This window comes from Nicotiana attenuata, unplaced genomic scaffold (genome assembly GCF_001879085.1).
Source record: "Nicotiana attenuata strain UT unplaced genomic scaffold, NIATTr2, whole genome shotgun sequence".
Classification (NCBI taxonomy): Eukaryota; Viridiplantae; Streptophyta; class Magnoliopsida; order Solanales; family Solanaceae; genus Nicotiana; species Nicotiana attenuata.
Genome location: NW_017672805.1, coordinates 83,552 through 95,581, shown reverse-complemented (window position 1 = coordinate 95,581; position 12,030 = coordinate 83,552).

Below are 12,030 nucleotides of genomic sequence, written 5' to 3'. Positions count from 1 at the left end.
GGTACATTTTTACCAAGTCATCTTCGAGGCCGGGTACGATATGATGATGATGATGCCCACAGAGGCGTATATTTTTAAAAGTTTATGTATATATATGTATCATGAATTTCATGTCAGTAGTCCTCAGAGACACTCAGATACTACAGGTTGTATCTCCTTTATATCTCTTTACAAAACTGTTCTTATTTATGCTTTCCCGCCTTACATACTCGGTACTGTACTAGTACTGACGTCCCTTTTGCTTGGGGACGCTGCATTTTATGCCCGCAGGTGCCGATAGACAGGTTGACAGTCTTCCTAGTAGGCTATCAACTCAGTGGAAGGTGTTGGTGCACTCCACTTGCTCCTGAGTTGCCTATTTGGTTAGTACGATTTGGACATGTATCAATTGGTATGGCAGGCCCTGTCACGACCTTTATGATGTTTATGTACTCTTAGAGGCTTGTAGACAGATGTCATGTATATGAAATTTTTTATGGCCTTGTCGGCCTATGTTTAGTGTATGAGTGATCATTTTGGTCTTATAGGCACGTATGTCACATGCATAAGTTTGTATTACATGTTGGGTCGTCCTATGTCGAGTATTCCCTTATGTTTTATTCTGGTTATATTATGATGGCCCTTCCGGACCATTTACCCATGATGGTATGATAAGAAAGATATGTTATGTTGGTACTCAGTTGGGTAAGGTACTTGGTGCCCGTCGCGGCCCATCGGTTTGGATCGTGACAAAATGTATGCTTGTATGCCCAAAATTTTTATGCCATAGCCATGGATCATCATATATGGATGCCAAACAAATATGAACATCTAGGTTTTCAATTCCATCTAGAATATATACATTTTCATACCTTTTTCCTAGGAGAATGGTTTTACATGGCTCGTCTTCAATGACACACCCTGTTTTCTTGAATTTAACTTCATATCCCAAATCACTTAGTTGACTTATGCTCAAGAGATTGTAATTGAGTCCATCCACAAGGTATACTTCTGTAATAGCACAGTTATTGCTGAATGGAACTGTGCCGGTACCAACAATCTTTCCTTTTGAATCATCACCAAATTTGACATTTCCTCATTTTATTTTTGTGACTTCTTTGAACAGGTTTTTGTCACCTGTCATGTGATTGGAACACACACTTTTTAAGTACCATTTCCCTTTGCGACTCTTTCTGTGGTGTTCCTCACTTGTTTCACCTCGTGCCATGAAGCAATTTTCAACATCTTCTTTCCAATCATCATCTGGTACATCTTCATCAGTCCAGCAACCAGTGTATTTGTTCATATCATTTTCCAGAATAGTCATGAAACAAAGGTTTGCTATTTCTTCATGCTCTGAGCTGTCGTCATCACTCCAGCTTCCAAATGATTTATTTTTATTGAACCCTCTGGAGACTTTTCTTTTAAGATCCGGGCATTCAGCTTGAACATGGTCATACCTTCCGCATCCAAAGCATTTTCCATCATTCTTGTCATGTTCATTATATTGCTTGGTTCTTCTAGATGACATCCTTCCCTTTTTTGTGTTTTTGGATCTTCTCATCAATCCATTCATATTTTTTGAACCCTTGGCAATTTCTTCTTCAAGAGCTTCTGTGTCATCATCAATATCATTCTCAATTCCTTCAGTTGTAGTTTTGAATGCAACTGTTTTCTTCTTCTCTTCCTGATGCGTTTTCTTGAGTGTGTTTTCTCAAATGCTATGAGATCTCCACGTAGTTCATCATATGATAGTTCGCCAATTCTTGAGACTCAAGAGCAACTATTTTTGTTTTCCATGTGGTAGGCAAACTCCTCAAGAGTTTCGAACCTGATCACCACTTGAGTAAGGTTTACCAAAGGCTTTCAGATCGCCAATGATTTTACTGAATCTTGCAAATATTTCCTCGATGGATTCGCCTTCTTTCATCTGGAAGAGTTCATAGTCGGGAACCATCAGATTTATACGAGTTTCTTTTATTTTGCTAGTTCCTTCATAAGTAACTTCCAGTTTGTCCCATATTTCCTTGGCGGTATTACAACTTGAAATTTCTCATATTCTTTTCCACTTATAGCATTATAGAGAAAGTTTTTTGCCTTCCTTGGACAACAACCATTTGCTCGTCAGTGTAGTCATCTATATCTTCAGGATCAGCGGGTGGTTGTCCTGCTGCTGAAAGTCGCTAGTTTCCCTTTTTGATAATACGTCATACTTTAGCATCATAGGACTTTGCATAAATTTCCATGTGCACCTTCCAATAAGAGAAGTGTTTTCCATTGAAATATGGTGGCCTTACTTGTGATGTCCCTTCTTGAAAGAGTGCTCCACTAGTTATTTGGTTTGATATGATCTTTTCTCACTAGCTGTTAAGCAAAAGATAAATATGTAAGACCTACTCTAATACACATTGAAAGTACAAGAGGGGGGGTGAATTGTTGATTTTTCTTTTTGTATCCTGAGTAGTTGACTAGTTTACCAATTAGTCAACTAAAAATAAACACAGAATCTAAATGAAGGCAGAAGTAAAATACAGGAATTAAAGACACCCAGATTTTTATATTGGTTTGGTTTAAATGTGAATCTTACTCCAGTTCCCTTGGGTTGTAAGGGTGTTCTCTCTTCAAAGCTCCTTGAAAGTTTCGTACAATTGTGTTGATGTTATCTCGAACACCAACTCACTTCTGAATCTAAGTACACTCGTGATACAATACCTCACCATTATTTTTCTCTCTTTCTTCTCTCTACTGATTACACAGTAAACTTTACTAAGATTACAATGCTTGTGTTAGAGTAGAACAAAGAGTATGAAGTTAGTGATCAAAGTATGTCTCTTCAAGATCGGTACATATATATATATATATATATATATATATATATATATATATATATATATATATATTCCGTGAGGTCTTCTTATCTCGTGAATCTTGATAGATTACAATCCCAAGAGAGTTGATCCCAGAAAGGAATCGTAGAGTGATCCTTTCCAAGAATAAGATATTACTTCTATTGATTTGCCTTGACTTGTGGTCTTGGTTGAATTTTTCCTTTGATGAGCAGATATTCCCGTTATTTGAAGTATCAAATCAGATCCCTTGATTCCGGCTTTTGATTGTCGTTCTTTGATGGAAGAATCTTCAGTGCATCGTTTCGCGTTGTTGACTTCCTTCGATTAAGGTCCTTCATGTAATATCCTCCCTTAATCTTCTACCAAATTCTTAATTGATTTTTCCTTTGAATTTACGCTACTCCGTCCTTTTTGGTCTCACATCTTTGATGCTTTCTTTCCATTGCTTTAGGAGTGTTTTCATTAATCTTCTACCAAATCCTTTATTGGTTTACTTCCTTTCCATTGCTTCAGGAGTGTTTTTGCACATAAAAAATATATTATTTTGCATCATTAAAATAAACGTAGATCTTACATAATAAACAATATTTTTACTATGAGGATTACAAAGTTATACCATGAAAACACTTGTCCACCCACTATAAATTGGTCATCCTTGATATGAAGTAAAATAATAGGAAAATTTTAATTAGTGCAATTGGTATTTATTTAGTTAGCTATGTGAAATTTTATCTTGTTGGTGAAGATTTGATTCCTCATTTTGTAATTCCTTTTCCATTTTCTTTCTCCTTCCCCTATGTACAATTTTTTTTCTACCAACAAAAAAAAAAGGTAAAAAAGTAAAGGAAGTGTGCTCACGAACTCAAGTCATCGAGATTTTGTTTGTTAAAGCTTTTCAATTCTGCCCTATAGTTATTAGGCCAAGCATAGCTGGATATATTCTTGGGCTCGAAAGGTTTGTTGAATGAGAGTTGTTTGGCGAAGCTTTAAAACAATTTAGGGAAACTTATATAAATGTTTCAAATAAGTCTTAACTTACCAACCTCTGGCCATAGTCATAGACTTACCAAAACCAGTCAAGTACATATAAAAATTGAAAAACCAAATAAATAAGGTTCTTTCTCTCAAAGACTCACATGCAAAAATCACCTTCCATATTTTTAAGCGTGATTAGCAATATTAGATGCACGACGGATAGGAAATTTCATGGATGAGGTAGCAAATAAGGTGATGAAATACAAAAAAAAAAATATACAATATTCCAAAATCTAAGCAAAAATGAACTTTTTCAATGGGTATAGTTGAAATTCATTGAAAACATATAGATAAGTCAATATACAAAATTTGAGGAAGATTTGGACTGGTTTTGTATCAAAATTCGTAATTATATCGAGTTCAAAAAATTCTTCTGCGACACATGTATCACCATGTATCTCACACACAGGTATATATGGATATACATGTGATACACAATTGATACAAATATGATACATATGGGATACACAAATGATACACAATGTGATACACATATCTTTTTTTTTTTCATATTCAGTTTTTACATCGAATTTTCAATTCAAACCACCTCAAAACTTCACCAAATGATCCCAAAACTGAGATTCAAGCTCCTTAAGATGTACCCAATCTATTCAATCACTCACTCAAAAGAAAGCAAGAATTTTACTTCTTTTTTTTGCTACAAATAGCTAATTGGCTAATATTAGTAATATTTGGCTAATATTAGTAATATTTTATAAATTGGCCAATTTATGTAATGAGCTACTTATAAATGGATATAGCTGGTAGTTTTCCAAAATTTAAAGCGCTTATTTTAGAGAGTTATGAATTTAATTAAGGGGTCTTACTCGAGTACAGTCATTCATAGGTGCAAGGTAGTTTACTTACTATTACAAGTGAATGACTACACTGGGGTGTTTGCCAAATTTTTAGAAAACAAATAAGTGTTTTTATGTAGTAGTAGAAGTTACTTTTTAGAAGTTGAAAAAAATAATTTTTCTTCATAAGCACTTTTTGAACCTTCGTCAAGTACAAATTAATGGTCTAATATTGACAAAAGCATTTATCAAATTGATTAGTCAAAACATAAACTGCTACAGTCAAATTGATTAGAGCTTAAATCTTTATACTTTTAGTTATGAATTTATTAATAATGTAGTTTTCTTCAATATTTAACTAGTGAAATATGTATATCTTTTGATATTTTTAATTTGAATAATTGTTTTACATTTTATATGTAACAGTAGAAGAGGAAAAATAATTGATTTTTGGATAATTTTTGTCTATAACAGTCAAAAAATATTTAAACGTCAAATGTTGTTATAGGTTTATAACAACCCATCACTATAAAAGTCAAAAAATACCGGAACAACGACACCGTTATAGAGAGGATTGACTTCTCAAAAAGTATTTTACAAAGAGCACTTATGAGAAAAAAAAAAACTTTTCAAAATATGCAGATTTTGAAAGCTTAAACAAGCAGGCTATTAATGTTATTATCTAAACTAGGATTACTGTTGACTGTTTATTTTGTAACTTTGCCTCAAATCTAGGATAAAGTAAGCGTTGATTGTGTAACTTTTAACACCTGCATAGCTAATGAAGTTTGAGTCAAAATCAGAACTCTGAAGTAGAATATAAATCCAATAATTGAGGTCATGTCCAACTGGATACAAGGTTGAGCGCATTTTCGTTTTAAGCTCGCCAAGGATTAGCCTAGCTTTTCCTTTCAGTGTAGTGGTACAATAGATCATTCTTCTTGCCCCTAATGAAAAGACTGAACAACTTCAACATATAGTCCTGGTGGTCGGTGCTCAAACTCCATGTTTCTAAGACCTTTCTTACTGAGACATGTCCGGGGAAGGGCCTCTATTGTACGCATCTTTACCTTACATATGTGTATACGGGTAAAATCGAGTTTGTCTAATTTTGTATGATTAATCGAAATCGGGGTGACTGATTAAGGCTCGGGCTCGGTTATATCGGATCATGATACGGATTGGTAAGCTCGTGGAACAATGGCCGATCAAGATCGATATCAGCCGTGATCGAGACCGAAGCGAGAAAGAAATCGAGCGAGATCGAAGGAAGCCTGCTAGGTCGAATAACAGAAAGCCGAGATATCCGTGATCGGGCAAGGATCGTGGCGGAAATCTCGGCACGTATCAAGTCAAGACCGGATATTTAGCCCATCATGGGATTTCCTTCTGTAATTAGTGTAGCCAATAAATTGCGTCGAGAAAATAAAATCAGGACTGAAAAATATTGCAACAATCGTATTATTTGATTTCAAATATTTGAGTGTACAATCTCTATCAATCCTTTGATTCTTCTTTTCAATAGTAAATAAATTCAAGGGCCTTTGAGCTTGATCTTGAATACGTAGTTGTTGCCACGAACGATGATCTTGTTCTTGAGCTTGAGTTTGATTGCTTGAACTTGACCTTGATTCGTTCTTCGTTCTTGAGCTTGAACTTGATTTGTTCTTCGTTCTTGAGCTTGAACTTGATTGCTTGAAGCTTGAAACTTGTGGAGGAATTTGCAGCGTTTGATCCACATGCTTATTGTTATAACTTCTGACATCGATTTTGACGTCATCACTACTTCTTTCATAGCCAAAGGTAGCAATCCCGTACGGAAATCGGCCACAAAGTCGCCAAAACTTCTGACTTAATAGCAGCCCTAGGTTTATATTCTATGTCAAATTCACTCATTTCGATGGCCTATTTGGCCAACCTACCCGAAAGTTCGGGTTTATGAAGGATATTCCGCATGGAAAAAGTGGTCACCACAGCTATCAAGTGACATTAGAAATAAGGCCTTAGCTTTCGAGCGGCGACTACGAGGGCTTAGGACAACTTTTCCAAATGTTGGTAGCGAGTTTCTGTTCCTGTTAAAATTCTACTAATGTAATAAATGGGAGATTGCATACCTTCATCCTCACGGACTAAAATCGCGCTTACCACTACCTTTGAGACTGCTAGATAGATTAACAATTTTTCACCTTCCTCCGACTTCGATAATAGCGGAGGACTCGACAAGTATCTTTTCAAATCCCTCAAAGCCTGTTGACATTCTGGGTTCCATTCGAAGTTGTTCTTCTTCTTGAGTAATGAAAATAAATGATGACATTTCTCTGAGGACCGGGAAATGAAACTGCTTAAAGCGGCTAATCTCCCAGTGAGCCTTTGAACCTTTTTTACGCTTGACAGCTGGCCCGAAATGTCTTCGATGGATTTGATTTTATCGGGGTTAACCTCAATTCCCCTTTGAGATACCAGGAACCCTAGGAACTTACTGGAGCTGACCCCCAACGCACACTTCTCGGGGTTAAGCTTCGTGTTATGCTTCCTTAGGATGTCAAAAGTTTCTTGCAAGTGTTTAAGATGATCACCTGCATTCAAAGACTTAACAAGCATATCGTCTGTATAGACTTGCATGGTTTTTCCTATTTGATTTTCAAACATTTTGTTTACAAGCCGCTGGTATGTGGATCCGGCATTATTATAGCAGTATATGCCGAAGTTCGTTATGAACGAAATTTTTTCCTGGTCCTCCGGGTTCATCTTAATTTGGTTGTACCTGGAGTAAGCATCGAGGAAACTCATTAACTCATGCACGTCGTCGCATCAATCATTTGATCAATGTTTGGCAATGGGAACGAGTCCTTTGGGCACGCCTTATTCAAGTCTTTATAGTTTACGCACATGCGAAATTTATTATTCTTCTTTGGAACTACTACTAAGTTAGCTAGCCAGTCTGGATACTTTACCTCTCTGACTGAACCGATATCAAGTAGGCGAGCTACCTCTTCTTTGACGAATTTGTTTCTGGCCTCAGCAATAGGCCATTTTCTCTGTCTTACCGGAGGGATGCTGGGATCCAAGCTCAGCTTGTGTACAGCAGATTCCGGCGGGATACCTGTCATATCCACGTGCTACCACGCAAAACAATCTACGTTAAATTTAAGAAATTCAATAAATTTAGACCTTAGTCCGGGGTGCAGTCCTGTCCCCAAATGGAATTTCCTTTCCAAAAACTCTTTAATAACGCGACTTGCTCAAGCTCTTCCGCTGTGGACTTTGTTGTGTTTGTCTCTTCTGGTACGTGGAAATACCTTGGGACTTGATAAGATTCCGGTACCTCTTTCTTCCTGGTCAGTTAAGAATTCCCTGAGATGGCCATTTTTCAGCAGTGTCACAACCTCTTCATACAGATGCTGGCAGTCCCCAGTCCGGTGACCATTCGTCCCTTGGTATTCGCACCATAAATTAGGATCCCTCTAGCTGGGATCGGATCTCATTAGCGTTACGTTACCGTGCTTCTTTAATGTTCCTCATAACCGACACCAACTCTACTATACTGACGTTGAACTTATATTCTGAAAGTCTAGGGTGGGAAGGATCTCGAGAACCTGACGTTTCCTTGTCTTGTAACGACCTGTTGTTCCGGCCGCGATCAATTCTTCTAGCGGTAATGAACCTATCCGCCGATCGAAAACCTCTACCGCATCCTTCAGCCCGTTCATAGGTCAAAAATTGGCTCCTCGAAGACCATCGGTCTGTGTTGAAATCGTCTTTTGATTTCTCTTTATTCTTCTCTCGGCCCTTAACCGACGTTGGGAAACCGAGCTGATCATCCTCAATCCTTATTTGTCTTGTACCGATTGTGAACATCCACCCAGGCTATCGCTTGGAACTCGAGCAAGCTTTCTTTCAATTTTTGGGAAGCATTGGAACTCCTCGGATTCAAACCCTTAGTGAATGTTTTAGCCGCCCATTCATCTGAAACGGCCGGGAGCAGCATCCTTTCCTTGAAACGAGTTACAAATTCTCGCAACAACTCAGACTCTCCTTGTGCAATCCTAAATATATCGGCCTTTCGGGCTCATACCTTAGGTCCTTGCCTGGGCCTTAAAGAAAGAATCTGCAAGCATCTCAAAAGATTCTATGGAATGCTCGGGCAAAAATGAATACCATGTCAAGGTTCCTTTCGTGAGAGTCTCTCCAAATTTCTTCAGCAACACTGACACAATCTCGTGGGGAATTAAATTGTTCCCCTTCACCTCCGTTGTATAGGTGGTGATATGCTTCTAGGGTCTAAAATCGTATCATATTTTGATACGTCCAGCATTTTAAACCACTTCGGGATCAATGTTGGTGTCGCGCTTGGTTTGTACGGCAATTGAGTATATTTCTTTGAGTCCGGCTTTTTCAGCACCGGTGGCATAACCGGGGTTCGGTCCGTGCGGGCGTTCACTTCCCTCATAAACCGTAAGAGTTTGTTTTTGAAGGGATCGCTCTCGTTATTGTGAACGGAACCGTTTCCTCATGTGTTTTTGTCGACCCTTTGCGTTGTTTGATTTGCAGGAGCATCGGGAGGAACTGGACCTTGTCCATTTGCGTTATTGGAAGCACCCAATAATGCTTGTTTCAGTTTCGTCATAACTATATCATGACGTGTGAGATGACCTAAGATGGCCTCTTGTTTCTCCTGCGACACCCTTACTGCTTCGACGACGTGCTCTTCTTCAGCATCATCAGGGGTTGCCTCTCGAACATGTTGCGGGTACCGCGTGTCATGGACCGGGGTGGCCTCGTTCCCCTTACTACGGGTATCACTATTCGAACCCTTATGTAGGGGTTGATTTCCTTGAGCCTCAAGGTTGTGTGTGTTGCTAACACCATTATCTACCATTTTCTATGATTGTTTGCTAAAAATAAATAATCAAACACGTTAGTAAAAGAGGCAAGGACCAACTTAATTACACAATTGTCTAAGCTCCATGGTGGGCGCCAAACTGTTTACCATAAAATGGTACAGTTAAATTTATACGTGATTTATATACAAGTGATTAATTTGATCCTAAAATAATAGATAAATTAGATGAAAATATAATACTTAGCCTTGGGACGAAGATAAAAAAGCAAAAATAGCAATTCCGGGAGCAAGGCTTCCGGACACAATAACAATGATATCAATAAACAAGAAGATAAAATTATATTGAGCATTGAATAGAGTGTAGCGTATGTTTGCCATAAAATTTGTGTCCTTTACAATAATAATAGAGCTCACTATTTATAGTTGCACCTAGGGAACAAGGCCCTAGGATCAATCCCCTCTTGATGTCAATTATGAGGGCCATTGAAGAACGTATAACGACACGCAAAGAATATTATATTCCTTGTAACGGACCGTGTACTTAATGCTATAGAATATTCCTCATTTAATGCTACCGGTTGGCAGGCATTTATTTCATCTATGTGAGTATTACTCTCTCCGGTAACAGACGGGATCGTCATCCTCAGATTCAACTGTCTTCTCTCTTCGCCTCCACGCGTCACTTGCTTATTCGATCATTTAATGTAAACATATTTTACCCTATACACTATTCCTTTCTCGTTATTCGACCGCTCCTTTTTTTACTCTGCAAGTAGTTGTCTGCGCCATAAGACCAGTTTCCCTCAAAGATGAAAAATTTCGAATTGAATCCGTCAGATAGAGCATGATTGATGCTAATTAGTAATTCCTACAGTTTAAGGGAGAAGAAGATGGAAGTATTTACCTAGAGATCTGAAGTTAGGACCGTTTCAGCAAACATCAAATGCGATTCTGAAGTTGCATTGAAGCAATAGAAGAACTTCAAATCCGATCTTTTGAAGTTGCATTGAACCAATGGAAGAACTTCATATCCAAGTCTGAAGTTGTACAAAAGAACTTCAATATTTTACAAAATCCTATATTTGTAACTTCATATATGAATTCTGAAGTGTGCTGCGAAGTGGGCAAATATTGTAAATTCTTATGCAATGCGGATATTACTTCAATGGTGGCCTAAAACTGGGTATATCTACGTAAAAATTTCATGGGGCACCATATTTGGTCACCCCTATATAATTTGTATCCATTTTTTAAAAAAAAAAAAATTAACCAGTACCTAAAGTATAGACAACTTCAGGCCTTTTTCTCCTCCTCCTCCTCCTTCTCCTATCCTCCTGCTCCTCCTCCTCCTCCTCCACCTCCTCCTCCTTCTTCTTCTTCTTCTTCTTTGTATTCTACTTCCTCTTCTTCGTCGGTGTGAAAATAAAGGTAACAGTGAATTTATATGGTATTTGTGAGCATATTTTTAAGGTGGTTTATGGTGTTTTATAATAGAGAGTTGTTGTGGCGCTTTATTTTTTACTACTGGTTAGGGTTTCTTCTTCTTCTTCGCAAAATGAATTTATTAGATTTGTTGTTCTTTTTTTTTTTACAATTGATGATTGGGGTTTGTTCTTGATAATATTTAGAGATTATCTTTCAAATTTGAGCTTATTTGGAGTAGATTCATGTGTAAATCGTGTATTGATTGTTGAAGTTTGAATAACAAGTTTCTGTTTCGGGGTAATTTGTACTTCAGACCTATTTGGCCTTAAGTGCATGAAAATATTGATTGCACTTCAAACTTGTTTGGCCTTACGTGCATTTGAAGTGTGATTGTTTTACTTTAGATCTATTTGGCCTTAAATGCATGAAAATATTTGTTGCACTTCAAACCTATTTGACCGTAAATGCATCTTAAGTACAATGTTTGTACTTTAGACTTAATTGGCCTTAAGTGCATTGCACTTCAAGACTAATTATTTTTTTCAACTCCAAAAATGGTACTAGAACATTGCATGTTCGTCTGGTTTCTATTGGTGACAGCTTTTCCACACAAGTAACTTTATATTCATCATATAAAAGCATTTTTATGACCACACAATACGTATCATAAGATTTGCCTATGTGCGATTTAGTGGAAAATGTAAAGATGCCAACGATGTCGTTTCTCTTACATTCTGAAAGGTAACTACTTGACCAAACTACTGACTATGCATTAGCCTATTATATACATATTATTATCACGAGGGGTTGTCCTAAACCATATTATTATCAAATATTTACTTGTTTTTATTTTTAATTAAGGAAATACCCCCCCCCCCCTTCTCCCCTCCCCCTCTATAGACAGAAAGAAAAACATACTCCCTCCGGTCCAAAATAAGTGATTTTTTGGCTTTTTTCTTGTGGTACAAAATAAGTGATTTTTTCAAATTTCAATAATGAATTAATTATTTTTTTCCTACATTGTCCTTGGAGTAAATAGTGTTGGAATATGTGTTAGGAGTTTATATGTGAGATAGTAAAGGTTAATATGGTCAATTCCATT